Below are 22,243 nucleotides of genomic sequence, written 5' to 3'. Positions count from 1 at the left end.
ATTACACCCGCCTTGTTCAGAGCTGGATAATTATGGGCCTGTAATAACCATTTCCCGTAACGTTTGCATTGTTCTAAAACCCAGTGTATCCTTTAATTATTGAAGAGAGTTTACGAGGATTTAAGTTGCTCTGGGATATATTAAAATGAACACGCAAACGTAAACGGTCGCCTAAAACAACCAATAGACTTGTAACATGATGACTATAATTATTATTCCTCAGGTAGGACTATTGGAATCTTGCCTCTTATCGCCAGGATCCGTTACGCCCCCCACCTCTTTCCCTTCCCCAACTCCCTCTCCCTCTCTCTCTCTCTCTCTCATGGATCTGATCTGGCAAGAGTTAGCGCCTGTGTGAAACTTGTGTGACACGGTCAGAACGAAGGCATCTTCACCAATGTAGATAAACTGCTGCCTGGTTCCAGGAACCTCCGCCTCCTCATTTTTTAATCAGCTATCCTCTTGCTAACGTTTGGACGTTTGTTTTTCTTCTGGATACCTTTTAAGACTAAAGAAAGAAATAATGTACTCGGTTATCTGGTTAATTCGTTATTATTCATCCTTTTTTTGTGTCACTGTTCTGTTCTCTTTTGTTTCTCATACGAGGTGTTCGATTCTGTGGAAGCTTTTAAGACAAGTTCATTGCCTTTTGAGCTGGAATAATAATGATAATAATAAACTCGCCAGTTTGTATTGTGTTTATGTAGTCGGTTGTTTTCTAAAATTCAAAATCATTATGTTAATTTCATTTCCCAAAGGGTTGGCTGGTTTTATATTTCTTACGGACATATTTTTATTCCGTTAATTTTCGGTTTGAAACATGTCTTCTGATATTTAAATAGCACCGACATTTAATGGTGGCATGAAATATGAGTAAAAGCTAATGTAAGGTAAAGGACTATTTTTTGTATACAACACAGTTCTGATATTTTAACTCTCGACGAGGTAATCTCAGTCTTCAGGTAAAGTTCTTCCTATATCTCTCTGTCTTGCGCTTTTATTGACAGTGGCCATCTTTTATATGTGTGTTGTTTTTTTAGATGGGATATTGGCTCATTGTTACTCCTCACTAAGGAGTCGGTGACAACAGTTTGCGGGAAATGGATGTCTGTGAGGTCTTGATTACTATAAATAAGAGATTTATTACATCAAGATATACGTGTCATTTTGTCCATTGAATATAATTATATATATATATATATATATATATATATATATATATATATATATATATATATATATATATATATATATTATATATGTTTGTTTGCATATATATATATATATATATATATATATATATATATATATATATATATATATATATATATATATATATATATATATATATATATATATATATATATATATATATATATATATTCACTGAATAAGATTATCACATATATCGTGATGTAATAAATCCCTTATTTATAGTATATAATCAAGACTCATAGATATCCATTTCTCGCAAACTGATGTCCACGACTCTATCTTATAGATAGATAGCTAGATAGATAGATAGATAATTTTCTTACCTTTGAGGTTAAGCAGTGCTTACACCGGTTCACGGTTGGGTGACCATTACTTGGAGCCAGACCGCCTATATGGGAATATCTGTGACATTTGTGAAACAGGGAGAGCTCATATCATCCTCTATATACACCATGCTCATACACGCTCTAGGGGATTCGTGTGACATGAACCGGAAAGTAAACGCTCGTACGTGCGATCTCAGTTGCTATTAAACCTTCCACATTCATTGATATCACCAGGTTATGCTACATCCATTTATTTATAATTCTTAAAAAAACCGCTCTCTCCTTTATGTCTATACACAAGAACAATAATTATTTCTAATCATCCATTCTTTCAGAATCTTTCCATCATCTAGATATACCTTACAGGTCCTGGTCAACTATTGCTCAGTCAAACTATCACCACCCTACTGTACTTCTTCCTTGCAATTCCATCAACTCCTGATGCCCTTCTATTCTTCAGCTTCTTAATTACTCTCCTTACACGTTTTTCTAAACACCCTCACTCTTGCATCATTCATTCTGTCTCCTATATCCTCTTGAGCAACTCTTCAGAATATTCCATTCAATTGCAACTAGTTAGTATACTGAATCCATTCAGTTGCAACTAGTTTATATACTGAATCCATTCAGTTGTGACTTAATATACTGAATCCGTTCAGTTGTGACTTAATATACTGAATCCAGTCAGTTGCAACTTGTTTGTATACTGACTTCGTTCATTTGCAACTAGTTTGTATTCTGAATCTGTTCAGTTGCAACTAGTTTATATACTAAATCCATTCAGTTGTGACTTGTTTATATAGCTTGCTGAATCAATTCAGTTGCAACTAGTTTGTATACTGATTCCATTCATTTGCAACTGGTTTATATACTGACTCCATTCAGTTGCAACTAGTTTGTATACTGAATCCATTCAGTAGTGACTCATTATGTAATGAATCCTTTCAGTTGCAACTAGTTTGTATACTGACTCCATTCAGTTGCAACCAGTTTTTAAACTGACTCCACTCAGTGGCATCTGGTTTGTATACTGACTCCATGCAGTTGCCACTAGTTTGCATTTAAATTCATTCAGTTGCAACTAGTTTGTACATTGAATCCATTCAGTTGTGACTTGTTTATGTGACTCCATTCAATTGCAAGTAGTTTGTATGCTGAATTCATTCAGTTGCAACTAGTTTGTATACTGACTCCATTCAGTTGCACGTAGTTTGTATACTGACTCCATTCAGCTGCAACTAGTTGATATACTGAATCCATTCACTTGCAACTAGCTTGTATACTGACTCCACTCAGTTGCAACTAGCTTGTATACTGACTCCATTCACTTGCAACTAGCCTGTATACTGACTCCATTCACTTGCAACTAGCTTGTATACTGACTCCATTCAATTGCAACTAGTTTGTATACTGACTCCATTCAGTTGCACATAGCTTGTATACTGAATCCATTCAGCTGCAACTAGTTGATATACTGAATTCATTCAGTTGGGATTTGTTACATACTGACTCCATTCAGTTGCACCAGCTTGTATACTGACTCCATTTAGTTGCAACTAGTTTGTTTACTGACTCCATTCAATTGCAACTAGCTTGTATACTGACTCCATTCAGGTGCAGATAGTTTGAATACTGACTCCATTCAGGTGCAGCTAGTTTGAATACTGACTCCATTCAGTTGCAGCTAGTTTGAATACTGACTCCATTCAGTTGCAACTAGTTTGTATACTGACTCCATTCAATTTTAGCTTGTATACTGACTCCATTCAGGTGCAGCTAGTTTGAATACTGACTCCATTCAGTTGCAGCTAGTTTGAATACTGACTCCATTCAGTTGCAACTAGTTTGTATACGGACTCCATTCAATTGCAACTAGTTTGTATACTGACTCCATTCAGGTGCAGCTAGTTTGAATACTGACTCCATTCAGTTGCAACTAGTTTGTATACTGACTCCATTCAGTTGCAGCTAGTTTGTATACTGCTCCATTCAGTTGCAACTTTTTTAATACACTGAATGGTGTTCACGTTCGTTCCGTATATTTTTGGCGCACGCTAAGGAAATTATTTGCATATATCAAAATTAAAATTATAAAAGTTTTTAAAGCGTTTTTTGTCTTAAGAATATTTGAAATATTGTTATAAATAGTTACAAAAATACAGTTAACAGAATTAAATAAATGTGATAAAACTTATTTTATGCAGTTGAAGTTCTGAGTTTGATCTCGCTTGCAGGTATGTAGTATTTTCTAGCACCATAAATACTGTATTTCAGGATCAGATATCTGATTATGCGCAGAAGTTCCATATATATCCCAACAAGACTTATCGAAAAATTATAGGCATATGCCGATAACATGTTAGGATAGTTAAAGTGAATGAAATTCCTCAATTAATATAGAATCTGCTAAAAGAGAGAGAGAGAAAGAAAGTCCGCTTTCCACAACAGTCCATATTTAGACTTGATCAAAATCATGAGCAGCATCACTGAAATGAAAAGTAAACTTTGAAAGTTGATCCTTTGTAAATATTTGATAGTTTTGGTTCACATGATTTGCTAATCCATAGTCCGTTTAACCAATTACAATATAAAGAGGCCTGGTAACGGCCGAATAAGCACAGCCTCTTAAACAAAGAGAAAAATGACGTAAATATATTTATAACTATCGCATTGTTACCAATAGCTTAGCGGTACAAAAACATGGATACTTGCATATCGAAACACGATGAACCTTTCTTGTTTTATAGTACTTTAGTGTAGAAGCTGAAAAACATGAGAAGTATTATGAAAAGAAAAGGCTGTGAGGTACAGTATGACATAACTTGGGCAGAAGCTTCTAGTGGCAAAAATAAGGCACGTCAAAAGTGTACTTAAAATTCTGTAAGCTAAATCATCCATGCCACGAAGACAGGACAGAAATGTCCCATTCCGTCACTCAGTAATCCTCCACATTTATCTCTTACAGTCAACAACATTTTTTCTGTCACGCTCAAGTCTTTGCCCAGATTTACTACTTTTTTCACATTTTTAACGTGACGTGTTGTTAATTTTTTTTATTCCTGCAACTGCTCTTTAAAAAATTAACATTTCATTACTAACATCTTAATTCATCTTCCCGTTGCATAAGCTATTAAGTTTGTTCCTTCTGCTTACCATGCTATACCACAGACACTCCCCGCTAATCCTTGAATTTTGCACATCCTCCATATGCTCCTACTTCAGTGGCTTTAACCTTGGTGCAGTTAACATCCATTTCGCGATGAATGCTGTTCACGCTGTCATTATTAGGGAATTCTTTTGTCATAATTTCATTTATAGCCACATTTTCAACCGGTTTTTCCAACTAAAACTTCTATTTCCACTATCCCACAGCTTGCTGTTCTTTGTAATCTGCACTGCACAGCTTATGTTCCTCAAAAATATAACTTTAAATACTCATATTTGGAAACAGCGTATTTCCAGTTATTAAGCCCCTTTGCAATGTGTGCCTAAGACTTGCTTTATTCTCATTCACTCCTGAAACTCCATACCTGCACATTTTATTTTTGTCATGTACCTTAGCATTTAAATCACCCAGCACAGCCACCCTTTCTTTTCTACCACATCCGATGAGGCACGTAGTCAGACACGTAGAAACACTCCTTCATCGTTATTTTTCCCATTCTTTGATCATAATCAATTATCAGAGTTTTTACCTGCTCCTACAATTTTTGGGAGGAATCTGCGTCTGTGTCTAGCTGGATTTAAAGAAAAAGTATCGGTTTACTAGTTGATTTGGAGGCAATAGTATGCGATAGAGGAAGAGATAGTGTTATTATTTGGAGTCCTTGGAGTGAGTGAGAATGGAGGGAGTCTTTTGGAGACAAATTCTAAAAATGTTAAAATTGATGAGAAGGCGGTTTTGTGAAAAAAGTATTAATGAATATACATTTTCACTATTACTTTTTCATTCCTTTACCTTACACCACTTGACTTTATTCACACAATCCATCGACAAATACATTCATACTCGTCCACACATCCCATCAGGGGACCTGACATCTTGGCTACCCCGTCCCTTGCTCTGCATCTTGTAGCAGTCGCAGACACAGTCACTCAGTCCTCTTCAGCCATGAAGGCCCAGCACTTAGGGGCCATTAAGACCCATGACATTCATATTTGTCTCCATTTATAAATAACCCATCTTAGATTTTTTCTTGGACCACGTGCATGCACCTTCAAAACCCCAGATTCAGACTTCAGTCCTGATTGTTTGATGAATTTCAGACCGTACCATAACAGCAATGCTGCTGTGTTTTTCTTAACAACTACAGGATGACAAATGATTACTGTTGGTTTCAAGGTATTAGACCTGGAGCATGAAGTATTTCTTTATGAGGGTACAAACCAATTAAAATTAACAGGGCAGTTTATATGTGTATATATATACATATATATATATACATGTATATATAGACATGTATATTAACATATATATATATACACATATGTATATATATTATCTGTACATATGTATATTATTTTACTTGAATTCAGGAGAAGGTTACATATTCATTTTTATGTTTTATATTATTGTAATTATGAAAGGAGGGTTGTGAGGAAGTGGTTTCCTTGTGTCACAATATATATATATATATATATATATATATATATATATATATATATATATATATATATATATATATATATATATATATATATATATATATATATATATATATATTATGTGATGAAGGAAACCTCTTCCTCCCCAATCCACCTATCACAATCACTATAATATAAAGCATAAGAATGAATATGTAACCCTCTGAATTCACAATAATAAAGAAAGCTGTGGGTAAATAATTCGCTCCTTCTGACATCTCTCGCACCCATCTCTTGGGTAAGTTTAGACCTTCCTTTGACCGAGTGATCTGCCCTGAGGCCCTAATTCCAGGTACGGTTCTACGGAGAATAATCCAGGTCAGCGCGGGAGTGATTCACGAGAGAAAGCGAGCCAGCCCATAGCAACTGGCCCCACGTGCTGATGCACCTGGGCATGAGTGACCTCACAAGGTGGCCTGCCTGCCAAACGCACGTGCAAGCCCTCTATAGAAAATGGAGTACCAGCAAAGACAATGCCAGCTGGATGGAGGCAGACCACTCTCAGAATCCTCAGAACACTCAGAGATGTTGGACAACCTACCCAGGACACTTGCAGTCCTCTTGCTCCCTCAAGCTGCCCCCTTGCTTTCCCACGTGAGTGGTCTAGAAGCCTGAGTTACTTTTGTGGTGACCCCCATTCATTATCACCCTCCACTGCTAGCACCTTTAGACAGGAAACTCCCATCTCCTGAAGAAGGTAATGTACCCGAATTAAGGTTCTCGAAGTCAGTCATGTACCCTATTATTTTCTCTCACTATTTTACTTTCTTTTCTCAGTGTGATTTACCTCAGTGAGACCTGTGTTGAGTTGCTTGGCACCATAAGTGCAACCCCCTCAATTCCCTTCAATTATGCTGTCAACTATTTAGCAACCGTTGCATTGTCGATCGCAGATAGGAGTGCTTGCTGTGGAACTATTTCATCTCGTGTGTGCACAGTGGCATAACCACTGTATCCCCATTACTGGTGCCCTTTGAAGTGATGCCCCCCTTGTGTATCATCGTGGATCTTTCATCTGCTTTATAAGTGGTCTGTACGACAGGACTCTGTTCCCCCATCCATTTTCATCCCCATTCTTCTGATTGTGTTTTATGTAAATATAATTAATTACCCTACGTGAACCCTAAGTGTTTACGTGATCACTTCCTCATTTGAAGAAGGTCCTAAGCCAACATTATTCTAACATGCTTTTGTCTGGACCCAGAGCTAGGGGTTTAGTTAGATGCTACTAGCCATCTTCCCAAATAAGCAATGTTGAATCTCCGTTAAAAATCAGTCTGTGACTTTAAATCAAGTTTCCACTAGTCAAGTTTCATATTTGAGGATACCAACACGGAAGTTAAAAACTCAAATCAAACACTTCACTTAGACTTTAAAGCCAAGTTGACCTCTGGGCCAGATCAAGATCATATTAAGAATGAGATACCTAACGTCACGCTCTTCTCTACTCCGACTACAACCTACCATATTTAAACCCATACACATACAGACAAACATTGTGTAGGCGGTGCACTCTGCCAAAGTGGGCATCTTGGCTGAACGATGCAGTACTCGGTTCATGTGTAGTGGAAAGAACAGGTCCTTCAAGTAAGAAAGGAGGGCATCAAAGAATAAATTACTCACTGGCTGCGAGATGAGGGGGAGGATAAATTCTTAAGAATATATATATATATATATATATATATATATATATATATATATATATATATATATATATATATATATATATATATATATATATATATATATTGCTAACTGGAATGAGATACCTAACATCACGTCTTCCTAGATCTGTCTTCCACATTACACCCATTTGTAACAGTACCTGCCAAAGTATCTTCTCGATGCAGTACTCGGCTCTGAAGACTTGTTTAACAACGAGCACTCACACCTGAAGACTTGTTTAACAACAAGGAGGCAATAGCCAAATGCTGCCAACCATTTAAAAGGATGAAAGCTGTATGGTACATGCATATATGTATTATAATATATATATATATATATATATATATATATATATATATATATATATATATATATATTATATACATGTATGTATGTATGTATGTACGTATGTACGTATATACGTATAAATATTGCAATATGTAATACATAGTTTTTTACATGAATGACGTTGCATGCAGGGCAAATTACATGCTGTTTGCCTTCGTGGCACAGACCTCATTTGCTTTAGTGTACATTACGTCATTTTGTTTGCCGTTAATAAAATAGTATCAGAGACCATGTTTTTTCAGCTCCGAAATATTTTTCAATATTTACAACATATTATTTTCACTCAGATTTACATAATACTCTGTTTACATTATATATTTTCATGTAGCCCATGGAAAATCACCAATATTTATGCAGCATGATAAAAGTGTTTACGTAGAAAGTTGCTGAAGAAAAGGTTGATAAGCATGGTTTCAACGGTATTTTACCCTCCTTTTCTTAACTCTAATTCCCCAGCTGAGGAATTTCCTTGGTGGACTACGAATACTACTGTTCATCAGTAGGTTTTGGTTATTAATAGATTTTACTTAAAACTTTAGATATCACATTGTATATAGCCTATACATATATGCATACATACACATATATATACAATATATATATATATATATATATATATATATATATATATATATATATATATATATATATATATATATATATATATATATATATATATATATATATATATATATATATATACATACATCACAAGGAAGAGTAATGTCTATTAAAGTGTTGTGAACCCCTTAAGAACAGAAATTCCCCCAAATGGCCAACAGTTCAATCTCTATGCTGTGGGATGTTGATGCATTGGTTGTAGGTGGTACAATCTGTTCGTCCTAGGAAGTGCCAGTGTTATATGGCCCATTTACGATGTTCATTGTTACAGAGGAGAGCCTAATGAAGGGTTGCGGATTCCTGGGGAGAGAAGATGCACCCTAAATGGCAGATGAGTCTCTTCTATGAGGCCATTGGCAATTAAGTTCTTAATCCTTCATTATTGCTGTCCAGTTTGGTATGAAAGCCATCAAATGTTTGTGGCATGGGCAGACTCACGCCTAGGGCACATTGAACTGCAGATAACTGGAATTCTGAGGGAATAATGCATCACTAGGGTCTTGAATGTACATGGAAGCTGATTTGTTTAGGGTGAGAGGAAACTAGAGGATGCTGGATATTTAGTACTGAATAAGATGAAGATGAAAGGGCAGTGTGTACATGAATGGGAAGGACAAAAAGTGATTGTGTATGGGGTACCAAGGTGAAAATTATAGAGCTAGAAAAGTTGCAGTGGAAGTGGATGAAAGAGACAATTGTGTTGGTTCGAGAATTGCATGGGCAAGATTGAGAGATGGGAGAACAAGTTATGATAATGAGCGTGTATGAGGCAGAGTTATGAAAGAACGTGAGTGACACAGAATGTTATGGAAGTGTTTGAAGCTGTGCCTTGCTGGGTGTGGAGAATATAAAAGGGTTGTTATTTTTGGCGATTCAAATGCTCAGTGACAGAAACGGACGAGTTTTCTTAAGCAAATGGAAATGGAGGGTTTTTCTTGTTTGGAAAAAGCTTGATTGATGAAAGTACATGATTATCAAAGAAAAATGTACTGTAGTACATTTGGGGATAAGAAAATAACGAGGAAAAGTTATTTTTGGAATATGTATTAGTCCTGGGTAGAAGGCGCTGAAAATTGATGTATGCGAGGGTGAGAAGAGGAATGGTTGGAGGACTATCTTATTTTTTTTTTTAAAGTAGAAATTAAATGTACCTTCCAAGGAACATTGGAACTGCCCTTTTTCCTTCATTAACTGCTCTTCATCTTGTTTTTAGCAACAACCGACACACATACACACGCACACAAATACACACACACACACTATGTATATATATATATATATATATATATATATATATATATATATAATATATTAACTGAATCACTGAAAAAATATGGAACATGATGAGATTATAAAGAAAACAAACTCCACGAAGGAAAGAGAAACACTGTAGTGCTGCGATGCCATTCGACTGTCATCCTTTACTTAGCAGACTGAAGAAATATAAAAATAAGTTTACAAAGAAAGCTCATATAAATGACAGATGGGGATTACAAAGGAAAAAATATGTACCTGGAATCCAACACAATTGAAGAATTAGTAGAACTACCAAAACAGGGTTAAATACTTAAAAGGTTTTACAAAGGATAATGATTAACCATTCAGAAGCAGGGACAGGACAATTAAAAGATTATACAAGGAGGTGACTGACCACCAAAAAATGTTATAAAAGTACAACTCAATAATTCATTTGTTTTTTTTTAAACAATAACAATTTTTGCAAGATGACCATTTTTACAAATAAAAAATTATATTAAACACACAAATAGAAAATGCATATAAGGTAACTAATTTGTAATTAAACCAGTGATTTTATCTTTTATGTCATTCTTGAACATTTTTCTAGTACAGGGGTCCAAATAATACATGCCAAGGCTAAGGTTAAAATTACAGCTGGAAGTAAGCTGTATAATAGTGGATTCCAAAAGATTTCTTAAAGAGAAATCTTTCGATCTGGCAATCACAGAACTTTCAGCCCAGTTTATATTGTGAGAGTTTTCACTTAAATAAATGAATATAGAATTGGATGTTTGTCCAGTTTTGACTGAATACTTAGGTTGCTTAATACGTACATCTAAATCTCTGCTAGATTGGCCAAAATAAAAAGGGGGGCAGTCCGAACATGTAATTTTATATATTATGTTGTTGTTTTCTTTAGGGCTGTTTTTTATTAACATTCCTTTTAGTGTGTTATTTTTGGTGGTCAGTCACCTCCTTGTGTAATCTTTTAATTGTCCTGTCCCAGCTTCTGAGCAGTTGATCCAAATCCTTTGTAAAACGTCTTAGATATTTAACCCTGTTTTGGTAGTTCTACTAATTCTTCAGTTGCGTTGGATTCCAGGTACATATTTTTTCTTTGTAATCCCCATCTGTCATTTATATGAGCTTTCTTTGTAAACTTATTTTTATATTTCTTCAGTCTGCTAAGTAAAGGACGACAGTCGAAAGGCCTCGTAGCACTCCAGTGTTTCTCTTTCCTTCATGGATTTTTGTCTTTATACACATATATATGTGTGTGTGTGTGTGTGTGGATGATCCCATGACAGAAATACTTTACTGTTGAATATATATATATATATATATATATATATATATATATATATATATATATATATATATATATATATATATATATATATATATATATATATAATATATATATATAATATATATATATAATATATATATATATATATATATATATATATATATATATATATATATATATATATATATATATATATATATATATATATATATATATATATATATATATATATATATATATATATATATATATATATATATATATATACACACACACACACAAACCTAGTATTCCGTCTTTAAACCAGTGGTGGGATTAGTTAAAAGTGAACTTTTATTGGTGACCTCATTCAGTGCCACAGATCTCGAGTACCATTGACCTCTTGCCGGTGTTTCTGACATATTGGAAAGTCGGAAGATTTTTTTTTTCCTTAAGTTTTCCTTTCTCTTTTAATTCTGGAAGTCTCGACTGCATATGACGTTTTTAATAGGAGATGAATTTCCGTCACTGGCAGAGAGAGAGAGAGAGAGAGAGAGAGAGAGAGAGAGAGAGAGGGGTTGTGGGCGGTGTTAATGAGGCCCAAAAAATCAGAATTCACAGTTTAAAGTTTTATAACACTTAATCCAACGAAACCAATGTTTGAGTGCATGACTGAGACATTTACTTTCGAAAATAATAATAATAAAAAAAATCCAGTACAATAGAACAAAGTAAGGAATATGATATCACGTATCACAACAGTAAAACATGCATGAACAAGAAGCACAACAAATAAAGAAGCAGCGATATAAAGAAAATAGCAGCACAAGACGGAAAAGTAGTAAGGAGAATAACGCCTCGGAAAATGCAAGAGTAGAACAGCATAGACTGCACAGTCTGAAAGCAGAAATACAGTGCATTGTAATATAAGAAAATGATATCTGAGCCAAAAACTGAACTACTATAGGTACTTCTCTTTGTTGGCTGGGCAATCTTGAGGTTCACGTAAGACCTCCTACAGCCTTTCACACCTTGCCTCAATTAAGGCCTTGTGAACCGCGTTCGATCCCACGCAGAATACTTCGTATTCGGATGGTAGAGCTGATTGCATTTTTATGAAAGATCGACGGGACTGACACCCCTGTACTATCCCAAGTTCGTAGGCGAAGAGAAGGTGGCAGGAGGAAAAGAGCGGGAGCCCGACGATCTTTCGTAAGAAGGAAGACTCGAAATCGAGGAAAACCTAAGTCTTGGCAACAGATTGAATGAAACTTTGACTCCTTTCATCATCTTTAAGTCGCCGTTCAGTGCTAATTACCCCAGAATAATCTTTAAGAGCCGATGATTAACTGGCTATTTGCATGAAAGGAAGTGAGAACATGCTACTAAGAACGATTTCCTAGAGATTCAAAGCATTGAAAGTACAGTTTGGAAAATGTTATGTTGGTTCTTCGTGCGAAGTCTCTCCGTTTCAGGAAGTGTAACTTTAAACCGTTATAGGTTTCCGATGAGTAAATCCGAGTTATCGAAAACAAACTTGGAATGAACTGGTGAATGAGTTCGCCTCAAGAGCTGCATTACGTACGGTGAAAAGTCTTCTCGTTACTGAATTGATTTTTCGTTTCGTTTTTGTTTGTCGCGACACGTCGTGGCTGCCTGTTTCCTTCACTTTTTTTTTTTTAGAAGAAGAAGAAGAACAGAGTAGGAAGTTTGTTCCTCCGTGTTATTAGACCTGCTTGAAGGCAGTCTCGTGATATTATGATGATATTTGAAATGGAATATATATCCTTAAATTTATTTTCGCCACTCATGGTTCGAGAGAGAGAGAGAGAGAGAGAGAGAGAGAGAGAGAGAGAGAGAGAGAGAGAGAGGGGGCTTTCCATTGTCAGTATCCCACATGAAGACACCTTACCCAAACTTTGGAACAGTAGTTTCATGGTCTTAGTTGGATCATCATTTCATTCATTATACTTAGGAACAACCTGACTTGCCATTGGCCTGGTTGTAAATATACCCATTGCCTTATTCCATCAAGCTGTAGCTAGGAGATCACTAGCCGTAGATTGTTGTCGCGCCTTGCATATAATGGGTTCACCAATTACAAAAATAATAGACTATATTGGTTCTGTTACCTTGTATTTTAGCATAGTTAATTAACTAGTCTCAAAGACAGCTGAATATTTTTGTGTAGAAATCATCATAAAAGTCGCGTGGAAAGAGACGATTTCACAAAATGCATAGCACCGACTCTGACGAGGAAAAATAACGAGGTACTGTTTAAATGCAAAAGCACCGAGAGCAAATATTTGACTCCACAAATCGATAAATGTTGTTTACCGGCCCTTCAATAGCGAAGGCAACCCCAACTTTTCGCGAATGTCCAATAATATTTACTATAACGGGTCCAGTATTTTTATCGTGTAACAATGCATTATATAATTTTTCTATCTCTTTTATTGTATCATAATTAACTAAGCTTAATTTTTATATCTTTTGTGTTCTGCAGAAAACAGCCGATTTTGAAACTCAATAAATTTTTTATATAAGCATTAAGTTAATACATCAAGATGAAGCCCTGGCACGGGCTCTTGGTCTTTCAGCTAGCCTTTAATTGACGCTGAGGAATTAGGATCGTTATTTAAACTTTCTGCAGAAGCAAGGCACGTTCGATATCCCGGTGGGTCTACGAATACTTTAGACACCAGAGGCCATGCCTACACATGGCTGGCTTTATCTTAACTAACTGTGGGCCATGATGACTTACAAATCACAAGGTGTATCCTTCCCCGTAAGGACGCAAAACATTTTCACAAATTGACTTATGGGGGGAAAACAATAACAAATAACAAAGGTATAGAAATCTTATCATTTTAAAAAAGAGAGAGGAAAAAACTCATTATGAAGTTTACAGCGAAGTGAACAAAATATACATTTCAGATCGCCATTTACAAAGGAAGAAACATTTCGATGGCCTAAAAATTCAAGTTCCGAGAAGTATGAATTCCGCAATACGAAGAAATAATCTGTTGGTGGAAAGGGGCCCAAAAGTCCACATATGCCTCGCATCCCTTCAACACCTAACCACTCTTAGGTCAAGGGCCCGTGCTTGAAAAAAAAGTCTGTGTAATCCACGGTCTATAACGCGGCCTTGTCTAAACCAAGACCTAAAGATTCGAGAACCTCCACCACCGAACGAACGCTTCCTAAGCAGTTGGTTGGACGCACGGTTCAGATAGACCGTGGTTGGACGTGAAATCTAACTATACACTCTACTGTATGATGGATGCAGAAGTTGGACATCGAGGGCGCCAAGTTGCTTTTCCTAATAGAAACTAAACCCCATTCTTTAAATGGTTGAACTCAAGGACTTCGAGTTCTAGTTCTTGTTGTAGACGCATGCAATGCCGACAAGAACGATGAAAGTTTCACATTATTTTTAATCAAACTAATAAGTCAGTTCTCGCGTTAGATATGGCATGATAAACGTGTCTTTATACAAAAGGCCAATTTGAGCTTGAGGGGGATTAATCATATAATTCTGCCCATAATATGTGGCATTTATGGTGACACATACCAAACTAGGCTAAGCTGCTACAGGATGAACCCCCAAATAATCTCGTGGTATTTGGCGGCAGCTTGGGCATTGCATATTCGAATAAATATTAATAAAAGATCCATAAGTAAGTTTAAAATCCGTATGTTACAAGAAACCAGTGTTAGATATCTGCAAATATTTTTCAGGACTGGAAGCAATAAGCCTTTAAAAAGGTAACAGTGCAAAACGTACATTTTTTAAATTTTTTTGTTAACCCCGTAGGGGTGCAGTCCCATCAGTGCACCTCACGCAGTCCGCTGTAGGCAATTCTTAAGGTTCTTTGTAGCGTCCTTTCTGCCCCTAGCTGCAACCCATTTCATTCCTTTTACTGTACCTCTCTTCATATTCTGTCTCTTCCATCTTACTTTCCACCCTCTCCTAACAGTTGTTTCATAGTGCAGCAACGAGGTATTCCTCGTGTTACACCTTTAAAACCTTCTTTAATCTCAGTTTCTTTTTCGGCGCTAAATGATCTCATAGGTCCCAGCACTTGGCCTTTGGCCTAAATTTTATATTCAAATTCCAACAGTTTTTGTATAATTTTCTTGAAGTAGACTCACCATAAATGCATTCCTGGACTTTGGTCCCACTTCTGAGTGTTTTCACCCATTCACATCAAGGATGCGTCACACAATATTTTCAGGTACTATGCCGCCCATCTTTGGACCAAGTAACTCGTCTTTTTTACCGATGAAAATATTTAGGTCCAGTCTAAGATTGATGTTATTATAAGCACGAACATGCACGTCTATTTTAAATTGTTCCTTTTCAGTATTTTTCACATTGCAGTTGTAAAAGAGCTGAATTGTGAGGCGCGTGCCCCCACTTATACTTAGCCGAATATAATGCATACTAAAAGTGAGGTTTTCAATGGTGATTACCCAGCCGTGTGCTCGGAGGACAGCGTTGTGCTTAGAAACTTGCAATGGCTTGGTAAGAATAGTGCCTCAAGACTCATGAGTACCCAGGATTGTGGATCGTTTGGGAGAGGAAGTGATTTTTGAATAGCAGAAAAACTTCATACGACGCCAGCAACAGTCTTATGCATTTCTTTTCTGTAGGATGCCAGAAATTTAATACAATAGCAACCTCTCCGATCTGCACATAATGGAAGTCATCAAATTGCTGGGCCAATAGGTTTACAGCCATATTCTTGATATTTTTTTGAAAAATGCCAACAAAGAGTAAGATATTGAGAGGGATTTGAATGTGATTGGATTAATTACTGATTGCCAAATGTGTATCTAATACACTTAGGGCGTTAATGTACACTCGGCAAGAAAAGTGAAGATACAGTTTTCATTAGATTTCGTTAATCGAATTTCAATTTTTTTCTTACAGAAAACACATAATCTCGGTAAATTTACTCTAGAATATGAAAATACAATGCAAATTATATCATACATGTTAAATCTGCAAAACAAAAACGTTCAGATACTTAAAAACACCATGCATATACGAAGTAATCAGAATTTCTCAGATGACTTCGTTCATAGAGATCTAAAAGATAGTATGTGGATATCTCGGTGTAGTACTATTCATCAGAACGGCAATATTTACTCGTTTTCCGTTATGAACAGGCTTATTATTGCATCATCATACGAGGTAATGATAATTTCTTTAATTTTTACACATTCATGTTTGTATTTCACGGTGTTAAAAGTCAGTTGGAATTAATGGCAGTAAATGTTGTGACACCTAGGTAGGTTGACCAAATCTATTTATGCAAGGGCGTTCTCTATGATGTGAAGGGCAGCGCAGGAGCTTCAGGGGAAAACACAAGTAACTGGATGTTTCTTGACGTTGCCATAGTTTCTCTCTCTCTCTCTCTCTCTCTCTCTCTCTCTCTCTCTCTCTCTCTCTCATCTACTAAAACATACTATACCAATACAGTGTAGTCAATCTCTAAAAGAAAAAACAATGAAATGAGTAGCTCTACCATAGGCCTAGACTTACACAACAGTAACTCTCTCTCTCTCTCTCTCTCTCTCTCTCTCTCTCTCTCTCTCTCTCTCTCTCTCTCTCTCTCTCTCATCTCTCCATTGCTAAAACATACTTTACAAATATAGTATCGCTCATTCTCTGAAAAAGAAAAAAATAATGAAATTAGCTCTACAGTACACATATAGGCCTAGGCTTACACAACAGCAGACTCTCTCTCTCTCTCTCTCTCAGAATTTCTCTCTCTCTCTCTCTCTCTCTCATCATAACAATGCATTTTCCTGATTTCAGGACATTGCTCAAATTTAACTCTTGATTTCATTATGGAAGATGGCGATTATCAAGCATTCCGTTCAATGTGGTGTCATAAATTCATTTGTGTAAGGTTGCTTGGTTGACGTCGAAAAATGTTTATTTTGCTCAGAACTGTCGTTGCAAATTACAACTTGAACGAATACTGTGAAACTTAATACTGCATTTAAGTATCAATGATTTCATTATCGTAGACTATGATTGAAAGTTATAAGAGGTCAAACAAAAATTGGTACAATAAGAGGGGAGTCTCCCGTTTCTAAAGTTGCCAGATGTCTCTTATTGAGCAACATATGTCCGAAGATTTAAAAACTGTATTTACTTTCCTTGCCGAGTGCTCATGAAACTAAAAGTGAAAGTGCAGAGTCACAGGATTGGAAAGACCAAAGAGGGATCAGTGTCTGATTTGTTTTTTTAGAGATGATTTTGTGGTGTCAGGAGGGGGAATGGCTTTTTTAAGAAGCCATTTTTTTCAGGAGGGCTCTAAGCACAAGGAATGGCTTCAGATGTGTTAATGTTAGGAATACTTGACTGATTGATAGCGCATGCATAAGAACAAAGGGGCCTCAATACCAAAAAAGCACTATAGAGCATAAGAGATAAGGGTGAGAAACACATTGGTATGTATAATAGGGGAGCCGGCGTGGCTGTAAGGCTTCTGACTCTTGTTAAAACCGTGATTTATTTTACTCTTCGCAGCTCATTCCGTATTCAGCAGTCACGGGGTGTATGCAGCTGTCAATTCTGCATTGTTTTTTTTTTATTTTTATGAAGCCATTTTCCGGAAAATGGAAACGGATTATCGGTAACAAAATATATAATTTTTAGAGCTAACGCAACCCAGTAAAATTTTTCTTCTCTAAATTTTGACCCGAAAAAAATGCGATCACTATCCTTGCCATTGAATTTCTGCCTACACAAGAGTGAAGCCAATCGACTCTGGTCCAGCAAAAAACACTGATTTATTCGTAAACCTGAGTGGAGGTCTGGTTTAGGAGATATACCTTTATCACTCATTGTTGCTATCATAAAAGGGAAAAACTAAATTCTACCGTAATTTGTATCGTTAGCCTACCCGGTAGAGTTATAATTTCCAGCAGTCTCTTGAGCAGTTCCAGATTTTTAAAAATTAAAAATAAATAAAAAATAAATAAAGATAAATTTTTAAAAATTTAAGCAAAAATAATAATCCTAAGTCAAAAACGTTTCCTTTCAGCCAGCCGCGATCCAGTTCCAAAGCGTAGAAGTTTCTTCCACAGACTGAACGAAGCAATATTTCTTAATATACGACGCAACCCCTGTCATGCTCACCACCAGTTGCACTTAATCTTTCTTACCATTCTCTTTGGAACAGGTATGGCTTTCTCCCCCAGTTGCTAGTTTACTAAATCTTGATTTTGTTATGTGGCCCCATCTTTACGATAACTTTTATAGCCTCTAAGGAAATTACTTTTCCAGTTGTACTGGTTTTCATTTGTATTGCACTGCAGTTCTATCATTTCTTGTGGAAGGTTGTCTGGGAAGTCAGTGACCTTTTGGCAAATTCCCTATAAGAATGTGCGCCCATTTATTGTTCTTTTGCCGTATAAAGGGAGTATCTGTAGTCTTGTTAAATTTCCTCATCAATGTAATTCCGATTTCTTGAAATTGTCACAAGGTGAGATCGCAGTGGTATACTGTTTCACCCGATTTGGACTGTATTGCCCGAGAGCCCAATTTTGTTTTTTTTTTAACCCATCCCCCATTAAAGACTCTTCCTCACTTTATTCTTAATGGTAAAGCAAATCCATTAACAGCGGCAAGAATGTACATTAAAATTACATTTTTTTTCCTTTTCATCCTTTTATTTGTTCCATTATTCGATATGTTCATTAAAATTAAATTTTTTTCCTTTTCACCCTTTTATTTGTTCCATTATTCGATAGAGGCTTCTAAGGAAACGGTAAAGATGTCTGTAATACTATTTTTTTATTTGAATTAGTTCCTTATTTTTCTCATAGTTTTCAGGTAATGTGATGAAGATTGTATTTAATCGGTGTACCAATGTTTTGCGTCCAAGGTGGATTGAAGTGGATTCTACCTCATCCCAGATAATTACACAGAGCCAAAAGGCTAACGATGGAGATTTTTCAAAGAAAACAGTGTGAACAGTAATTTCAACAAAATAGTAATAAAGAAATATCAAAATAAAATTAAAACCTGTTATAAAAAGGTGTAGTGTGACATCTCCAAGTTACCGTACTTGTGTGGAGCAATGAAAACGCAGAGCAAATTTTCATTCTAAACCAATTATTTGCTCGGTTGGTTTCGCTTCATACAGTTTAGCAAATTACCCTGTTGATATTCGTAATCTGTTGGTTGGTACCATTTCTGGCGCTAGTATAAAGAACATTGTACTCTTGGTAAATAAATTAAATACTGTAATGTGAATAGATTAATGGTGAGTCCAGGCTTGTGAGATTTGATGTAGGATCATTATTCACAAAGGTACCTACCGGTGATCTGAGAAAATTTTTGTCTGATACCTTAGAGAGCACACGGCTGAATATAATGTTTTCCAGGAACTCTTTAATAGGATTAATTAAGATCATTTTGAAAGAGCGCAGCTTTGAATTCAAGTGGAAATTTTACTCTAAAAAATTCGGTGTGCCAATAGTTAACCATTTATCTCCAGTTTTAACCAATTTGCATATGGAATTTTTTAAAAGCAGAACATTAGAACAATAATTTCATTTATTATAGTATGGTTCAGGTATGTTGCTGACATAATATATATTGGACAAGGAACGAAGAAAATACTATTTTTTAAATGACGTCAGGCTTGACCACAAAAACAATTTTAGGTTTAACTAATGTGTGTACATAAAACCTCCGTAATATTTCTGCTTATGAAGTCAGTTTTCACATCCATTTTGTAATGGATGTGAAAACCGTCATTCAAGGATGATAATACAATGAAACAAGGACTTACAAAGAACGCTCTCGACAGTACTAAATGATGTGTATATCAAATCCCATGTGAGCCTTGTAACAACTCTTCTATTTTGGTACAGCTGGAAAATTATTGGAAAAGAGAAAACAGCATAAAAAATGTGTAGGATGTGCACAGGTGAACAGTGCAATTTATGTTCGTGTTAAAATGAAAACAATCATTCAGTCAACTGGACAGGGGCAAAAAAAAAAACACAGTTTATTCCACTAATATACCAGAAAGAAACATTATCTAGTCCGGTTTTATAAAAGAAAGCTTTTGTGAGAATATGAATATCATCCAAGGTATATGCAAACTCGATCCATGTATTTCAAAAGAAAAATGTAAAATCTATAGATTTTAAGGAGATAAACAAGAAATGTAAAATGAGTACTGACCTCAGTTCCTAATGAGTTCATGGCGGCTCACTCTTTTTTCATTTATCAGATGTGAGTTTTTGTTTTACAGCTGTCTGAATGTTCATTTGTAGAATCACTAAAACACACATACTTTATATATATATTATATATATATATATATATATATATATATATATATATATATATATATATATATATATATATATATATATATATATATATATATGTGTGTGTGTGTGTGTGTGTGTGTGTGTGTGTGTGTATGTATAGGTTTGTATGGATATGTTGGGAGATTTGTTACCTTATCTGTACCAGATAACAGCAGTTTTCTACCTCACCGACCTTCCTTTCGTTACTAACCTCCCTCCTCCTCTAAACAATAGCCCGACCAACCAGACAGCTCGTACTATATTAACTTGGTATATATTTTTAGTTACTTTATTCATTTATCATTACTTTTGCATATTTAGTTACAGGAACGACCATATAGCTTCACGAGTGTGCGCCAATCTTTTACGTATGCGTGCATACAGGTGGTTTTCATTATGTTCACTTTTTTTCTCAAACCTTGTACTTTTATCTATGTATTTATTTTATTTCTTTTATTTCATTTTTATAAATGACGATATAATGTCACGAAACGTTGGGAATATACCTAATGTATATGTATGCGCATACTTACGTACTTTAATCATGGGAAATTTGCTTATGTACTCACAGGGAATTGTTCTTATTCGATGCTATTATTATTATTATTATTATTATTATTGATCAAGATTTTCCAAGCGTTATATCGCTGATGAATTTACTTACAAATATGATTATTTTGTTCACGTATGAATATTCAACATTTTCCCTCTTTTTTTATATATTCCCTTTTTACGTATGTGATTTGATTCCTTTTTTCATTTACGCTGGTATCGTCTAACATTAGTTTTAGCAATTATTGTCAGAATACTGTTTATAATGCTTAAAAGATTAAAGGGCTAAATATAACTACAAGGGATTGTCGGCCGGGACTGGAGGGAAGAGATTACGCACCAACACTTAAGAACATTTTTACCTCAAGTTTCCCCGTCTTATGTATTTCAGATCTGCCAACACTTATTTGAACGTTCTTGATGTAATGATTATCGAAAGTTCTGCACCTTCCACTGACAAGAGATTCTTGTAGCTGTTGTAGCCAAGGGGAAGGCGCATCAGGTGTCATCATCACGGACAGAAGGAGGGAATGCCAGATGAACTTCTTTCCTAAAATGGTAAGGATCGTTTTTCTTAAACCAAAGCTGCTGTCTGTGTGAATTCCCTATACAACTCGTGCTAAAGTGTATGACTTCAGTGCTACTGAGTTGAGAATTACCTTCAACAAATAGAACAAGTGACTCTTAAGCTTCTGGTGTAGTCTTTTAAGCAAGCTCGTGCGGTTTTTCCTCCTTATCACCATGACTATCATCAAGATTCCTGCCACTTTTAAGGTGATCTGCTCATCCGTCAGATGCTGGATCATTGGTATCAGAGGCACCTGAAATTACTCTACCTAAAGCCTACAAGGATCCTCACCATCCTTGAACAGGACACTTAGCCAAACTTTCTGTCATGACCTTTGTAAAGAAGGCCTATTTACATCTTTCCTTGGGAGATATGTCAAAGCAAATATGTGATATTTTAAAAATAAATTCATGCTAGAAGTTAAGACTA

General features: G+C 35.7%; 1 long non-coding RNA gene across 1 annotated transcript in view; it reads left to right on the top strand.

Annotated features, from left to right (window-relative positions):
* Positions 1-21,804, top strand: part of LOC136854634 (uncharacterized) — a 29,427-nt gene extending 7,623 nt beyond the window's left edge. Inside the window, exons 2-3 of the long non-coding RNA XR_010857749.1 lie at positions 18,411-18,548; positions 21,638-21,804. This is a non-coding gene — a long non-coding RNA (uncharacterized lncRNA). The remainder of the gene's footprint in view (positions 1-18,410; positions 18,549-21,637) is intronic.
* Positions 21,805-22,243: the final 439 nt, after the last annotated feature.

The sequence above is a fragment of the Macrobrachium rosenbergii genome, chromosome 29 (genome assembly GCF_040412425.1).
Source record: "Macrobrachium rosenbergii isolate ZJJX-2024 chromosome 29, ASM4041242v1, whole genome shotgun sequence".
Classification (NCBI taxonomy): Eukaryota; Metazoa; Arthropoda; class Malacostraca; order Decapoda; family Palaemonidae; genus Macrobrachium; species Macrobrachium rosenbergii.
Note: the sequence above shows the minus strand (reverse complement) of the source record. Positions and strands in the feature narration are given on the sequence as shown.